At 43.2% G+C, this 16468-nt stretch overlaps 3 protein-coding genes and 1 pseudogene across 3 annotated transcripts in view; all 4 read right to left on the bottom strand.

Annotated features, from left to right (window-relative positions):
- LOC109384418 (signal-regulatory protein beta-1-like) overlaps positions 1-16468 on the bottom strand; it is a 239663-nt gene that overhangs the window by 50623 nt on the left and 172572 nt on the right. The window lies entirely within an intron of this gene.
- LOC109384417 (signal-regulatory protein beta-1-like) overlaps positions 1-16468 on the bottom strand; it is a 160962-nt gene that overhangs the window by 104473 nt on the left and 40021 nt on the right. The window lies entirely within an intron of this gene.
- The window catches only part of LOC109384419 (signal-regulatory protein beta-1-like), a 95378-nt gene continuing 80948 nt past the window's right edge, over positions 2039-16468 (bottom strand). The window contains exon 4 of the mRNA XM_019645751.1: positions 2039-2483. The gene's annotated coding sequence lies outside the window, so the exon portion shown is untranslated. The remainder of the gene's footprint in view (positions 2484-16468) is intronic.
- Positions 2491-16468, bottom strand: part of LOC109384422 (signal-regulatory protein beta-1-like) — a 23038-nt pseudogene continuing 9060 nt past the window's right edge.

The raw sequence follows: 16468 nt of genomic DNA, 5'->3' as shown, positions 1-16468 counted from the left end.
ATATATATATATATATATATATATATATATATATATATATATATAAGATTCAACAAATGAGATTACACAGTATTTGTCTTTCTCAGTGTGCCTTATCTCACTTTCAAATTGCCATCAAGTTTCATCCACGTTGCTGAAAATGGCAGGTTTTTCTTCCTTTTAATGGCAGATTAATATTCCAGTGTGTGTGTGTGTGTCCACATTTTCTTCATACATTCATCCAATGATGAACACTTAGATCGCCTCCATGTCTTGGCGATGGTAAAAATTGATGACGTGAACATGGAGGTGCAGATACCTCTTTGAGAGAGTGATTTTAAATCCTTTGGATATAGATCCACAAGTGGAAGGTAGATCAATTTTTAATTTTTTGAAGACCTGCCGTACTGTTTTTTATAGTCACTGCACCGTTCATCTGGTTGGATGTATTCCACTGCCCTGTCTTTGAGTTCCCTGATCCTTTCTTCTGCTTCACCGAGTTGCTGTTAGAAACTTTCTATTGAATTTTTTATTTCAATGACTGTATTCTTCATCTCTGTGACTTCTGTTTTGTACTTTCTTATAGCTTATAATCTCTGTGTTGAAGTTCTCACTCTTTTCATGGATTGTTTCCCGGCCAGTTGAGCAACTTTTAACTCTCCCAGGGAAATGACTTGTCTCCACTTCATTTAGGTGTATTCTGTTTTAAGTGTATTAGTTTTATCCAATTTTTTGTTTGGAACATATTCCACCATCTCTTCATTGTCCTTGGCTCTCTGTGTTGGTTTCTGTGCTTCAGATAGAAGAGCTGCTTCCCCCAGCCTTGATGCAGTGGTCTCCTGTAGGAGGTGAATCTCATCATCCAGCCCTGTTCTAGCTCTTGGTTGTCTCCCCAAACTTTGTGAGGTCCCAACTGCCCACTTTATTCTCAGTGGCTCCAAACAGTGGAGGTTTCCCAAGGCCTTTCAGTGTCTCAAGGGAAGGATGGATCTCAGTCATCTTCTAGTTGCAGGCTGATGGGACACTGGTGCCTCAGGCAGCAGCCTTTGAAGTGTGCAAATAGACCTCTTTCAGGGAAAGACAGAGATGGGAGTGTCTGACTGCTGTATGTGAACTAAGCCTTTACAGAGTAGCCAGTTAAGAACTGTTTTTTGTTTGCTACAGTCCTGTGTGATTCACAAATACAAGATTCACTGGCCACCAGAGCCAGGCGATCAGTGGGTGCATGCCCTGAGCAGCAGCCAAGAAAACCATGGCCCCAATTGTGTACACAAGGTCTTTTCAGGGAGAAACCAGTGACCTGGAGTGCAGCAGGAAGAGAATGTGAAGATGGTACCTACGCACACCCCTGGGTTCTGGAGAAGATTTTTGGTTCCTAGATTTGTGTTAAATTAGGAGCCTAACTCTGAGGCTGCAGCTTTTAAGAAAAGCAAATAGTCCTTTTTCAGGGAAAGGCTGGTGTTGGGCATTTCTCTCTGCAGGCTCTGTTCTGAGTCCTGTGATGGTGGGGGGATAGCTATAGTGAGTTTTCCCAGCCCATTGAGAGGTGCTTCTTTGTTTTCTGTAGTCCTGTGGGTCTTGTTGGCTCAGGCCCCATTGGCTTTCAGAAGTACTTGATTTGGGGGCTTAGTCCTCAGGGGGAAGTTTAAAAGTTAGGTGCAGATATTGTGTGAAATCCTTCACTTCTTAAGGAGAATCTTGGAGGTTTGAGTTTCCTCCCAATTGTTGTGGGAGGAGTTTATGATGACATTGTGTCTCAGTCTCTTCTATGTATTTACGAGGGTTTTTTTCTTGTTTGTCCAATGAGTATGAGTCACTTAGCTATTTTTTGGATTTCTTCTAAGGGAATTGTTCCATTAGTAGATGTCGATTTAGTGAGTCTCTGCGTGAAGGTGAGTTCAGGTGCCTCCTAAGTCGCCATCTTGAACCAGACTGGTTTGGCTTTAAAAAGTAACCTATTTTTTGAAGTCATTATATTAGCAAGAAAGTCAGTGAGTTTGATGCCCATTGAGCACAGAGAAGCCAAACATGACGAAACAGGTTTGTACAGAAAAAGATTTATTCACGCAGCTTCCAATTGAGGAGACTGGACACAAGGCTCACATCAGTGTCCCCAAATAAAGACTTAGAGACAATTCAAAGAACAATGGTAAAAAGACAGTATCCATATTTATGAATCCTAATATGGAGTGTTCATTGTACAATCTTGGAACTAAGTCATCTAGTAATGGGGGAGGTGAGAGAAAGTGTAAAGGAATTGCAGGTTGGCAAGGGTGGATTGGGGGGGTCTAGTGCCTGGCAAAGTGCACTGTTATGAGCGCTCCTCGCTTCTGAATATTGTCCACAAGAACCGGGTCTGCACATGGTTTCCGGCTATGGGAAAATTGTGGTTCAGGCCCCCATCAAGGTTAGTTGTCTTCTGTACCAGGGTAATCCTCTGGGAGTGGTGATCTAGCTTCGTCTTGTGGTCTCTGGGGCTCTGTGAGGAAGCCTGCTGTTATCTCCTAAAAGCAGAAGAAACCTATTAGCGTCTGGTTTCAGTGTTCGAGTCCAGTTTCAAAGACTTTAGGGTTTGTTCCAGGTTCCCCTCATTCTAGTAAAATGTGCCCAACTTGAAGCAAATATTGCTCTTGGTGTTTCAAGAGTATCTTGGATCCAGGTGTCAGCCAACAAAGAGGGGAATTTTCCCAGAAAACTTTGAGAGTATCTTTAGCAAGCCAGGCCACTGGAAAAACTGTTAATGTCATTACTTCACAGTGCTGGAAAACATAAATGGTATAGGTTCCTCAGTAACAAAGATCCAAAAAGATGTATATCATATACAATCTTCCTCCAGACCCTGTGTGCTCTCCTACATTGCTCTCTCCTTTAAAGCCACCACAGTCCTGCGAGGTAGCATGATTCCTATTTTACAGATGAGAAAATTGGCTCATAGTATGTCAGTGAGTCACCCAAAGTCACATGAGTAGCTGGTATGTGTTTTCCAGTATCTGAACCCAAGTCTCTGCCTTACAGGACTCAGAGGGAAAGCATCTCTCCTCTGATTTGTCTAAAGGACTTTGAACACATCTGTACTCAGTGTCTGATAGATCACAGGATTATGTGGTCTTTAACGGAACATTTTGTCCAGAGATTCCTACACATAGACATTTCGGTCAACAAAATTATTGAAAAATAATTATATGCTTTATTTTTCAAGGAGAAATATTTTCAAGTAGCCTGTCAGTTACTGTAAATACCACTCCACAGAAGAAAGGATATTGTAACACTAGGAAAATAGATAGAAAATAATTCATTTCTTCATTCATTCAATACATATTAATTGTCTATTTTGAAAATTACTTAAAGTCTCTACAAATAATCCTTAAGGTATACAGTAAGTGACAAAAAATGTGTAATCAAGAAAAATCTACTAAAGTTGGCAAGAAAAGTGTGAGTATCAAGATCCTCTAGCCTCGCCCTTCCCAGCTCAAGACAAACTCCATCCAGGCTGGTACAGCCCCTTATACAGGGCTGTCTCCTGCCCCAGCTCCCAGTTGAAATGTTATTTCAGGATTCTCAGCTTACTTGAAATTACTGTTCCTCAGCAACATATCCTTAAAGAGTTACCAAAAAGATACAAAAAGGCATATCTGTCATTGAGCCAATGCCAAAAATAATGTGGCTAACTCCTTGTATCAAGTTGTACAACTTGGTCATAGCATTGCTTTTGCTTCCTCTTTCTCGTAATTCGACGATGATAGTAAAGTTCTGATTCACTTAATGTCGCAGTCCCTTCCATGACCTCCATTCTCAGCAGCCCGTTTTTTCTTCCTTTCATATTTAAGTCTAGTGTATGGGATAATAGAGCAGCTTATATTTTGGGAGTGTGTGTCTCTGTGTGTGTGTGTGTGTGTGTGTGTGTGTGTGATTCTGAGAGGACTTTGTGTGAACACAGATCTCAGGGGACATTAAGGAGTGTGAGTGGGGCAGCAGAGACTGAGCGGGGCTCATAAAAGGGGAGCAAGGAAAGAATTGTGGGAATTGTGTCAACATTTAAATATCTGCTCATCATTCTAGAAATGTTCTCTGCATGTCTGTAATGTCCCCAGCTGCTGTCTTCCTCCTGGGACACCTGTCATGAGACGACAGGCAGCCTGTGAGATAGGACTTTGTCACTTCAGCCTTCCTCCCCAGGTCCTGATCCCCTTCCCCATCCTTTTTACTCTGTCACACCAGAGGGTCAGAGCTTGAATTGCCTTCAGAGCAACTCATTCGGGACATCAAGACATTACCTTAGAATGTGTATGTTTTTTAATCACAAGGTGCCCCAGTGATCAAATAATCTAGAGATGGTATCCAAGGGAACCACCCAATCAGCTGCCCCTCGTTCAGGCCCCTCTGCCCACTTCCTCCACAAAAGCCCTAGGATGCTGCGGATACCCTTTAAAACCATTGATCCAGCCCACCTGCTGCAAGACCCCACACACTTCCTCAGAGTTGGGAACCTCTTCAAGGGATCCCCAAGACTTCTGAAGGTATTGAGGGAAGTGTGTAACTGTCTGTTAACGCCACGTGGGCTCTGACCCTGTGTGACCTGTGAGCTGGCCCCTCCTCCTGACCTGGCCCCTCTGGGACAGCCCTTGGCCTGCCCTCCCTGCCCAGGAACTTACCGTCAGGCCCTCAGCTTCCTGTGGACATAGATGGCAGAGACAGTAGTTGCCAGCAGCACCTTTGATCCTAGGAGGAAAGCGATGAGGATTTCAGTAGACATTGCTCGGCCTAGAAACAAAGGCAGAGAAGCCATGAGAGGAGAGTATTACCAGGGACCAACATTTACTCCATCTAAGGTTACTTAGGCTCGTCACTGCTCTGAAGCTTTCGGACCTGCTCTGGGCTCAGTTGCAAGGTAGAAATTGGGGTAAAGAAGATTAAGCCCAGGACTTAATTAGAACAATAGCAGATGTGAAGTGAAGGTTGGATTCTCCACTTCAATGGGCCTGCTCTGCCTGAATAGGGCCCTCATGGGGGAATATGAGACCCTGGACTGTGGGATAGGGGCCTATGGATCAAAGCACTCCAAAATCTTCAGTCCCTTGCTGGGCTGCTGAGGACAGTGGCAGCAGCATAACTACTTATCTCAAAAATTATCCTCTCCAAACTAAAAGAAGAAACAAATGAAAAAAGGAGTTTAAATTCCACACAAAACTAGCTCTCAGTGTTATTTGAAAAGAAAGTGTAAAAACTGCAAAATAACTCTTGACTCAAAAGAGAAAAATTACTAAATCTTAGTTTACAATCTGTCACGAGACTGCCAGCCCACCCTCACTCAGGCAGAGGAAAAAGTGCAGGAGAAACAGACGAGGGCAGCTAGCAAAGAGGCCTGAGAATTATTTGGGAATCCCACCACCAATATGAAATCCACCCTAAATTTGAAATTATTGGAAAAATGTCCTGTCAACTAGAGCTCAGATTATAGGAAGGAATTTCAATGTATGGCTGATGTAAAAGGGTCAGCACAGTCCATCCAGACTCTGTGAATATGTTACCTTACATAGCAAAAGTGTCAAGCAGTATTTATTAAGTTAAGATCTTGAAATGGGGACTTTATTTTGCATTATTCCAGTGGAGCAATGTAATCACGAAATCCTAAAATGTGAAAGAGGGACGCAGGAGAGTCTGAGAAGGGGTTGTGACCTCAGAAGCAGAGCTGAGTGATGTGGGGCCCTTAGCCAAGGAGTGTGGTTGCCTCTAGGGGCTGGAAAAGACAAGGAAATTGGTTCTCCCCTAGAGGCTCCAGAAGGAACCCAGTGCTATGAATCCATTGTAGACTTCTGATCTCTAGAACCATAAGGTGCTAAATTTGAGTTGTTTTAAGGCACTAAACATGTGATAATTTGTTACAGCAGGCATAGGAACCAGTACTAGGAGGTAGGAACATTTTAAAAGGACAGATGAGATTAAAGAGACAGGCACAATTTACAGTACATGTCTTATGGGAGAAAGTAAGAACGAAGGAACAAGTGCTGTTTGGCATTTAAGTGCTAAAGGGAAAAAGAAGTGGTGGGGGAGGAAAATTTAGTCTGAAACACAAAATAAGAATCACAAACATTAGAGGACTCAGAACATTTCTTCCACTTGCAAAATGATCCAACAAACCTCACACTCCACTAACATATTTAGATAACATTATACTGACAGAGAGGAGGATCATTAATCTGAAATATTGTAAAACACCCCAGTACCATAAACATGACCAGAAAGATGTGCATCCTCACACCACGCCCATTGGACCTAGGACTGCAATAGCCTGAGCCCTCAGACACTGGTGTAGGTGTGGCATCCCAGTGCAGAGGGCACACTTTGCTCCAGCCAGCCAAGCAAAAGAACCCCAAACCATTCCCAGCCTTAGAACTTAGCAAGCGTGCTGGGTCAGACATACTGAGAGTACTAGGATGTAGCAGACTGGTCTGAGCCCCAGCAGGAGGCAGAGATGAAAACGCAAACTGAAGCCAGTCCAAACAAGATGGTGGAGGCTCATCTCTCCTGCTCTTCTGTTCAATACAACTCTGAACCTTAGAAATGACACCACATACAAGCATGAGAGGACTCTGAGAGATGGAAGAGGAAGGCAGACTGGCTAGAGACCTAGAAACTGGAGGAGAAACACAGTGACCAGGAGTCATAGTTTGTACTCTCCTAACTTTCCAGGTACAGAAGGTGACCAGGTGTGGCGTAAAAAAAGAAACCAAAAAACAGTCGAATTTCAGTAATCTAAGTTCCCACCTCAAGAAACGAGAAATGGAAGAACAATATCAATCCCCAAGAAGCAGAAAAAAGGTTTTACAATAAGGAGAAAAATCAATGAAATTGAAAACGGAGAAACTATAGAGAAGTACAGCTGAACGATATTGGATTCTTTGAAAAGATCAATAAAATGGAAAAACTTCTGCATAGACTGATGAATTAAAAAGGAGAAATAACATATTTCCAATATCAGATGTGAAATAGGCGAGATCAGTACAGACCCTGCAGACATCAAAAAGAAAATGAGGGACTGTTATAAACAACTCTACAGGCAGACATTTGAAAACATAGAAAAATGGACCAAATTCCTCAAAAAGCACCACCTTGCACAATTCACCCAATATGAAGTGAGTATGTGAATATCCTAAACATTTCAATATGTTTTTAAAATCCGGAAAAGGATTCTCGAGGCTCAGGTGATATCATGGGAAAATTCTACCAGCCTAATACAGATGATATCAAAAACCAATTTTGGTCACAAAAAAAATGGTGTAAGAGAAATTTGGGGAAATTTGACTATATAACCCATTTCGATATTAGGTAATTATTGTCTATTTTATTGAGTGTGTAATGGTATTGAATCTAAAAAAACCAATGTCCTTAATCATATGACCACACAGTTACAGATGGTATTTGCATTTGGATGTGCATACATGACTAAGTTATTATTGGACTCATTTATGCAACTTTTGTATATTTCTAATTTTAAGGGCAATCATTTGTCCTCCCCTTCTTATGTTTACTCTTCCAGAAGGCAGTGACATGGACACTAGGTGGCCTCCACTGACCAAGCAGGTAGCACAACACCACAGGACATGTTCAAAGAAACGTGGGCCTTTGAAAAGTCTTCTGTAGTAAAGACTCCTAGAATCCTGGCCCGATGCCTCCTGATGTTACATGAGAGAAATAAGAAATATATTCTAAAGTAAGTGAAATCATCAAGCACATAGGGGCTTGGCTTACAGTAGGTCCTCAGTAATTGGAGTTGCTTTAGGTAAATAAATGAATATACCTATACGGTGGTAGGTGTTCACCTGGAAGCAGTGAGTGACCAGCATATCCAGGTACCTGCTAATGGGAAAGACTGTCAGGAATTAGATTCCCTGCAATTTCAGGCCTGGAGCAAAAGGCAGGGGGAGGAGCAGGCTCGGAGGTTGGGGGCCAGGAGTGGGCTTCTCTGGTTGGGGGGCGATATACCTCTGATGGCCTCAGACAAGTTAGCAGCTGCACAAAGAGGAGGGCCCCCTTGCAGGGTGACATGGACCACCTCGCAGACCACCTGAGAGTGCACGTCCCCCAGGGCCAGCACCACCCTGGCTGTGCTGGAGATGCTGTAAGAAGCGCTGTCTCCCTCTGGGTTCATGGTGGTCTGGGAGGCTGGGAGCTGATTCCCATCTTTGAACCATTTCAGGACGATGTTTCGGGGGGAGAAGCCATGGGACTCACAGGTGAAGCTCACTGTCTGCCCAGGCGGGGCCCTCCCCGTGGGGCCTGATACCACAGGGGGAGACGGTTTGGTACGATGGGAGCAAAAAATGAACAATACCCATGATTGTGATTATCACCACTAGGGATAAGCACGCAACACTTAACCTTCTCACATATTATTTTCTAATCTTGCTAATAATGCTGGGAAGGTGGTGTCATCATCCTCATCTTACAGAGGAGGACACACAGGTCACCAAAGGTGAACTCTAAGTAAGGGGCAGGGTCAACATGCGATTCCAGGCCTGAGTTCATGGTCCACTTTCTTTGTATGTGATTCCCACCAATCTGGGCACAGAAACAAAATTATTTATTGGTCTCACTTTGGTCTTAACCATTCCTAGCTGGCCTGAAGTCCTCACAGACCCTGAACAGGAGCTGTGATTATCACCACTTCCCACATGAGGAACCTGAGGACTTGAGGAAACTGAGCCTTGCCAAGACCATGCAGTGATGGGACAGCAGCCCCATTGCTCACTGTATCCTGATACCATCCTGCAAAGGTTGGTGTGATTATCCACTTTCTGCAGGTGAGGAAACTGAGGCCCAACAATGGGAACTGAGCCACGACCTTGAAATAACAGCTGATTTGGGTGCTCCTCTGTGCTGGGTGGTTCACACAGAGGGCCTCAAATCCTTTCAGTTCTCCTTAAAAGGAGTCCATCATTATCAACATTTGACAAATGAGAAAACTGAGGCTGAGAGAAATGAAGGGACAGTTTCCTTACCCTCCTGTGTCCAGGGGTATTTCCTGGGGCCCCACCAAGCTTTCATGTCTATCAACAGACCACATGCCCCACCTTCATGGGCCTAACGCTGACGACCATCCTCTCCTTGTCTGTCTGAGATTCTCACCTTCAAGCATTTAGAGGGAGGATCACCCCCGAGTGCCCAGGCCTGAGGACCTTGGAGCAATAAGTGGAAGTCATAGGCTCCTGACAGCTGAGTCTAGAATATGAACTCTTGCTCATGTAGGGCCACAGTGGCCTCTAGGAAATGCGTCCCTGTCCTCATCCTCAGTCTGCAGAGTCAGGACCTGGTGTGCACGGTGCTGCTGGGGTGACTGTGGCTCCTCTCTGCTCTGTCCTTCCCACTATCACTAGGCTGCTCCTGCTGGCTACTCAGTGAAGGAAAAACACCACAGATGTGTGGAAAAAAGACTATGGAATGCTTAATTTTTTTTTATTCAAGTATAGTTGGCATTCAATATCATATTAGGTGTAAAAAATGATGATTAGGAATTTATATGTACAATATAGTCACCATGTTATATCTAGTAACCCACTGTCACCGTACAAACTTATGATATTTCTGACTGTATTCCTGTGCAGCACATTATATCTCTGTGACTTATTTATTTTATAACTGGAAGATTGTACCTCTTATTCCCCTTCACCATTTTTGCCCATTTCCCCAACAACCCTTCTCCTCTCTGGTAACCATCAGTTTTTCTGTATCTATGATTTTGTTTTACTTTTTGTTTTTGTCGTTGCTGTTTTATTTGTTTGTTAGATTCCACATATAAGTGAAATCATATAGTTATTTATCTTACTTTGTCTGACTTATTCCACTCAGCATAATACCTTCTAGGTCCATCCATGTTGTCACAAATGGCAAGACTAATGCTTGGGCTTCAGTCTTGGCTCCCAGACGTTCTTCCTAGTAAGGTCCCCTCTCCGAGCCTTAGTGTCCTCATCTGTATAAAGGAGCAACACATGCCCTCAGAGCACTGGTTATGAGAGTAAATGCCATGAGGAAGAGAGCGCATCTGGCAACCTGCTCTTCCCGGCCCCTCCTGCATCCCTACTTTCTCATCCAGGGCGTCGTCTGGGCAGGTAACTTGGGGAAAAGGAATGAGCAAGGAGGCAGCAGATCTGAGAGGTGACGGAGCCACTCACTACCTGTGGCTACCTAGGGAAGGGAGGCACCATTAGGACCTCTTGTAATATCTGCAAATTCAGGACAAAGTCACCTTCCCTGCCTATGTCCAGGGGTGATGGGGAGACTCCATTGCTACCACATTTTGGACGGAAATCGATTATATCCACACATATTAAAGTACATGTCCACTTTAACCTACCAATGCCACCTCCAGTGGGCCTCTCCCTCATGAGTAAAGTGACACATGGACATGGTTATCCCCTTCAGCACTGTTATAATAACTGAAAGTTGGGAACAACTTATATTCATCAACAGAAGACTGTAAATGAATGATGCTATCTGCATACTCTTCAGTGTTAGGCAGCTGATGAACAATGGGCAGATCTAGGTGCTGATATGGATGCTTGATTGGGTTATGTGGCTGAAGGTTGGGACAGATCCTCAATCACCTTGGGCCTCAGGGTCTGAATGTGAGAGACATCTGAACCTCTGGGGAGACAATGCAAAAGATGAATCTGGGCTGGCTGAGTGGCTCAGTTGTTTAAGAGCAAGAGCTCTGAGCAACAGGGTCCCTGATTTGATTCCCACATGGGCCATTGAGCTGTGTCTGAGCTGAGCTGTCGCTGAGCTGCTAATGGGTGGCCTGATGGCAACTGGACTTGGAGATGAGCTAGCTGCGCCCTTGGCAACTAAGACTGTTTCCCTTCCCCAATTCCCCAATTCCCCAATACTGTTCCCCAATTCCACAATAAAATATTTTTAAAAACAAACAAAAAAGAATGCGTGTGGCTCTCTGTTAAATGGTTCAACATAGTGAGCTTTTTATTCTGTGCCTACTATGTGCCAGGCTTTTCCATGGAGACACAGTCCAGAGCCAGGAGCAGAAGGAGCCAGCTTAAAATATATTGAGCTCTAGACAATCCCTCACATACTGGCCATGTACCATGGGCAAAGCCCCTGTCACCTCTTAGCCTCAGGCTCCCAACTGTATTTAGTGGGTTGGGTGGATGGTCTAAAGATTCTTTGAATGCTGACATTCCAGGATTCATGATTCTGGGCCTCTGGTAGAAAACCCTAATTAAGCATGTTAATTGCCTCAGTGGGGAGCTCCCTAAATCAGCACATGGGGACATCCTCCCTGGGTTAGGGACACTGTAACACAACCAGCCTTGCTCAGAGCCTTCAGTGACTAGTGAGTTAGTCCCTGAATTACAGGAAGGTTTTCTGGGAAGATGTACAGTGACCACCGTAACTCGGGTCTCTCCTCCAAGCACGGCTGTCAGAGTAAACACCGAGTCTGTGCTTTTTAAGAATTTCTTCTCAGTGTGATTGATCTGAAGTTGAAATACAGAAACAGAGATCAGAGAGTGCTCCCGTGGCTCACTCCCTGCACCTCTGGCCTGCACACACTGAGACAGAATCCTTAGATGGGGCGAGTAGGGGAACAAAGAAAAGAGACCTGGGAGCTAAAATGCAGTCTGTCTGCGCCCGCGACTAAGGAGCTGTGGGATTCCAGGTGGGGTTCATCTGCGTCCGCGGCTGCAGAGCAGTAGGAAGCCAGGACACGGAGGCGTTTGCAGCACCTGGGCAAGCTCAGCCTCTGGGCCGACCGTCCTGCTGGGAGTGCGACAGGACCCCAGGGATGCATGGACTCTGAGGCAGAAATCTCAAACCAGCCAAGTAGGAGCAGAGGGAAGCGAGAAGCGTGGAGACGCAGCCCACACCCCACAGCTGTAGAGTCACGAGCTGCAGTGCCAGGAGAGCAGCAGGGGCTCTGCTGGAGCATGAAGCTCACAACAGAGAGGGGGCTTTTTTTCTTTCTTTCTTTTCCCCCCTTTTCTCTCAGACAGGAAAACAAACAACAACAACAACAAAAAACTGCATAGATAAGAGCCCACCCCCAGCTCCCTCAGAAACCTTGGCCTCCCGCCCTGCCAGCGTCTTAAGCTGACCCCTGAAGAGAGGAGTAGGGTCAGAACAAAGGTGCTCCTACTCCCAGGGGGTTGAGAAACTTTGCGTGAGAAGAGGCTGCAGGAGTGTGCGCCTAAACACACTGTTCCCTCCCCCACCTCTCCTGTGAGGCTCCAGAGGCCGAACAGCTTTAGCTGCTGAGTCACTCAGGCCTCCCGGGCAGGAGGCCCCTAGCAGCTCAGAAATCTCCACCCCTCCAACAGCCCCCGTGGAAAGAGTGCCCAAAGACGCACATCCAGCCCTCTGGCTGCACAGAACTCAGAGTACCTCTGGGCAGGTGGGAGCGGAAACAGCATTGTCTTTGTAAAAAAACTACCAATCACACCTCATAACCCCACTCATCTAAAATAGACCTGCATTACCAGGCTCACTCTAGGTGCCAGGCGGCTGGCTCTGCCCCCACGAGGCGCAGAGGAGTTTGTATATAGCAGAGGAAAACCCGAAGAGAGCTTGGCAGACTTTAGCCAAGATTGACACTGGTTATTTCTTGTTTTTTCTCCTCTTTTTTTTTTTTATTGTTTGTTTTTGGTTTTGGTTTCTCTTTTGGTGTGTCATATTGTTGTTGTTAATTGGGCCCTCTTGGATGTTTTGGGGGTTTTTCATTGGTTGCTTGTGTTGGTTGTTTTTGGATTCTTCTATTTCATTAGTATTTATAGTTTTTTATATAGGCATATATAAAGGTGCATATACGTGGATATATATGTCCATATATATGGGGGTGTATATATATATATTTTTTCTTTTTTCTCTCTTTCTTTCCTTCTCTTCTACCTTCTCGCTCCCTTCTTTTCTGCTTACTTGTCACAGCTTGACTTTGCCTCCTTCTTTCCATTTTTTCTGCAAGTTTTTTATTGTTGTTGTTTTAAGGGTGTTGCTATTTTGTTTCTTGAGTTTATTCTATTTTTTAGTTTATTCTATTTTAGTTTATTTTGTTCTGCTATTCATTCCTTGTTTTGTTTTGTTTTTCTTTCATTGTTGTTGTTTTGTTTCTGTTGGTTTGTTTTCTCCTTTTGTATGATTGATATTTCTGTACCTGTTGGGTGTAGGGTGATGTTTGTTTTGTACATCAGAGAGTACCTGGTTACCTTTGGTGGCTGTTGTGGTTGTGCTTGTTGATCTGTTTTGCCCTAAAACACGCTCTGCAGCGGGGCCCAGCCAAAGAAGCACAAGAATCATCACACCCAGTGACCAACTTTAGATAAAACCAGAACATTACAGGGTCTGACCTACAAGAGTCACACCCAAAGGGAAATCACTACAGGCACAAGAGCCCCTAGGGGCCAAGCCTCATCAGAGGGGTCAACCCTCACACAACAGCTTATAAACTTTGGACACAGCTAATCCTCAGGGCTAGTCAGCTTGGGAGTCAAGCCCACCTACTGACAAGCCGAAAGCAATAAAAAATAGACGTCAATAGGAGAAGACACACAACAAAGGAACATCTCTGGTACACACACACGGGAGAAAAGGGAGTCTGAGTAATTTAAATATACGGACACATACCACATAAGTCTATTCAGAAAAGACTGAGAGACCTAGGGGATCTACCTATTTCATCGAAGCAAACACAAAGAGTAAGCCAGAATGGGGAAACAAAGAAACACATTCCAAATTAAAGAACAGAAGAAACCTCCTGTATCAGTGGAACTGAGGAAATAGGGGTAAACAACCTGTTGGAAACAGAGTTCAGAACACTGATTATTAGAATGCTCAAGGAAATTAATGAGAATGCAAAGAAAGACAGAGAAATCATGAAAAACAACCAGCTAGACATAAAGAATTCAATCACTGAATTAAATAACAAACTCTATGGAATTATTAGCAGATTGGATGAAGCAGAGAATTGAATCAGTGACTTAGAAGACAAGATAGCAGAGATCATCCAAGTGGAACAACAAAAAGAAAAAAGAATAAAAAACATTGAAAATAGTTTAAGAGAGCTAGGCAACAACATCAAACGCAACAACATGTGCATCATAGGAATACCAGAAGGAGAAGAGAGGGAACAAGGGATTGAGAACATATTTGAAGTAATAATATCTGAAAACTTCCCTAACCTGGCAAAGGAAATTGACATACAAGCACAGGAGGTGCAGAGAGTTCCAATCAAGATGATCCCAAACATGCCCACACCAAGACACATTATAGTGAAAATGGCAAGGCTTAAAGACAAAGACAGAATCCTAAAAGCAGCAAGGGACAGGCAGCAAGTTACTTACAAGGGCACCCCCATAAGATTATCAGCAGACTTTTCTGCAGAAACTCTGCAGGCCAGAAGGGAGTGGCAGGAGGTCTTCAAAGTGATGAAAAACAAAGGCCTACAACCTAGATTGCTTTATCCAGCAAGGTTATCATTTAAAATTGAAGGAGAGATAAAGAGCTTCCCAGAAAAGAATAACCTAAAGGAATTCATTACCACCAAGCCAGCATTGCAGGAAATGTTAAAAGGGCTTCTTTAAGCAGAGGAAAGAGAAAAACAACCTAACTAACAAAGACCAGAAACACAAATAACAAAATGGCAATAACTATGCACCTATCAATAATCACATTAAATGTAAATGGATTGAATGCTCCAATCAAAAGACATAGGGTGGCTGAGTGGATAAGAAAGCAAGACCCTTGCATATGCTGTATACAAGAGACTCACCTCAGATCAAAAGACACATACAGGTTGAAAGTAAAGGGATGGAGTAAAATATTTCATGCAAATGAAACTGAGAAAAATGCTGGAGTAGCGATACTTATATCAGATAAAATGGACTTTAAATTGAAGAACATAATAAAGGACAACGAGGGGCACTTCATAATAATAAAGGAATCTATCCAACAAGAGGCCATAACCTTAGTAAACATCTATGCACCTAACATAGGAGCCCCCAAATATATAAAACAGATTTTGACAGGTATAAAGACAGAGATCAACAGTAACACTATTATAGTAGGGGACTTTAACACCCTGCAATCACCAATGGACAGATCCTCCAGACAGAAAATCAACATGGAAACAGTGGTCTTACATGACACTTTAGACCAGCTGGATTTACTTGATATTTTCAGAGCATTCCACCCCAAAGCTTTGGAATATACATTCTTCTCAGGTGCACATGGAACATTTTCCATATAGACCACGTGTTAGGCCACAAAACAAGTCTCAATAAATTTAAGAAGATTGAAATCATATTAAGCGTCTTCTCCAACCACAATGCTATGAAACTAGAAATCAATTATAAGAAGATACCTGGAAAGCACACAAATACATGGAGGCTGAATAACATGCTACTAAATAGTGAGTGGGTCAAAACTGAGATCAAGGAAGAAATAAAAAGCTATCTCAAGACAAATGACAATAAAACACCACAACCCGAAATCTCTGGGATGCAGCAAAGCAGTCCTAAGAGGGAAGTTCATAGCAGTGCAGGCCTACCTAAAGAAGCAAGAAAAATTTCAAATCAACAGATTATCCTTACACCTCAGGGAGCAGGAAAAAGAACAGCAAAATAAGCACAAAGGGAGTACAAGGAAGGAGATAATAAAGACCAGAGCGGAAATAAACAAAATAGAGACCAGAAAAACAATACAAAAGATCAATGAAACCAAGAGCTGGTTTTTTGAGAAGATAAACAAAATTGACAAACCTCTAGCTAGACTTATCAAAAAAAAAAGAGACAGTGCTTAAATTAGTAAAATCAGAAATGAGAGACGCAAAGTAACAACAGACTCCACATAAATACAAAAAATCTTAAGAGATAACTATGAGCAATTATATGCCAACAAATATGACAATCTGGAAGAAATGGATAATTTCCTAGAAGCATACAACCTTCCAAAGCTAACTCAAGAAGAAACAGAAAATCTGAATGGACTGATTATTACCAACGAAACTGAATCAGTAATCAACAAGCTCCCAACAAACAAAAGCCCCAGACCAGATGGCTTCACAAGTGAATTTTACCAAACATTCAAAAAAGAATTATCACCTATACTTCTCAAACTATTCCAAAAAATCCAGAAGGAGAGAAGGCTCCCAAACTCTTTCTATGAAGCCACGATCACCCTGATTCCAAAACCAGACAAAGGCAGTACAAAAAAGGAAAACTACAGGCCGATACCTCTGATGAACATAGATGCAAAAATCCTCAGCAAAATCTTAGCAAACAGAATTCAGCAATATATTAAGAAGATCATATGTCATGACCATGTGGGTTTCATCCCTAATACTCAAGGTTGGTTCAACATCTGCAATTCAATTAATGTGATACATGACATCAACAAAAATAAAAATAAAAATCATATGGTCATATCAATAGACGCAGAAAAAGCATTTGACAAAATACAGCAGCCATTTATGATAAAAACTCTTAGCAAA

The sequence above is a fragment of the Hipposideros armiger genome, unplaced genomic scaffold (genome assembly GCF_001890085.2).
Source record: "Hipposideros armiger isolate ML-2016 unplaced genomic scaffold, ASM189008v1 scaffold_94, whole genome shotgun sequence".
In the NCBI taxonomy this organism is placed as follows: domain Eukaryota; kingdom Metazoa; phylum Chordata; class Mammalia; order Chiroptera; family Hipposideridae; genus Hipposideros; species Hipposideros armiger.
The sequence above is the reverse complement of the archived record's forward strand: the minus strand, read 5'-3'. Positions and strand labels throughout refer to the sequence as shown.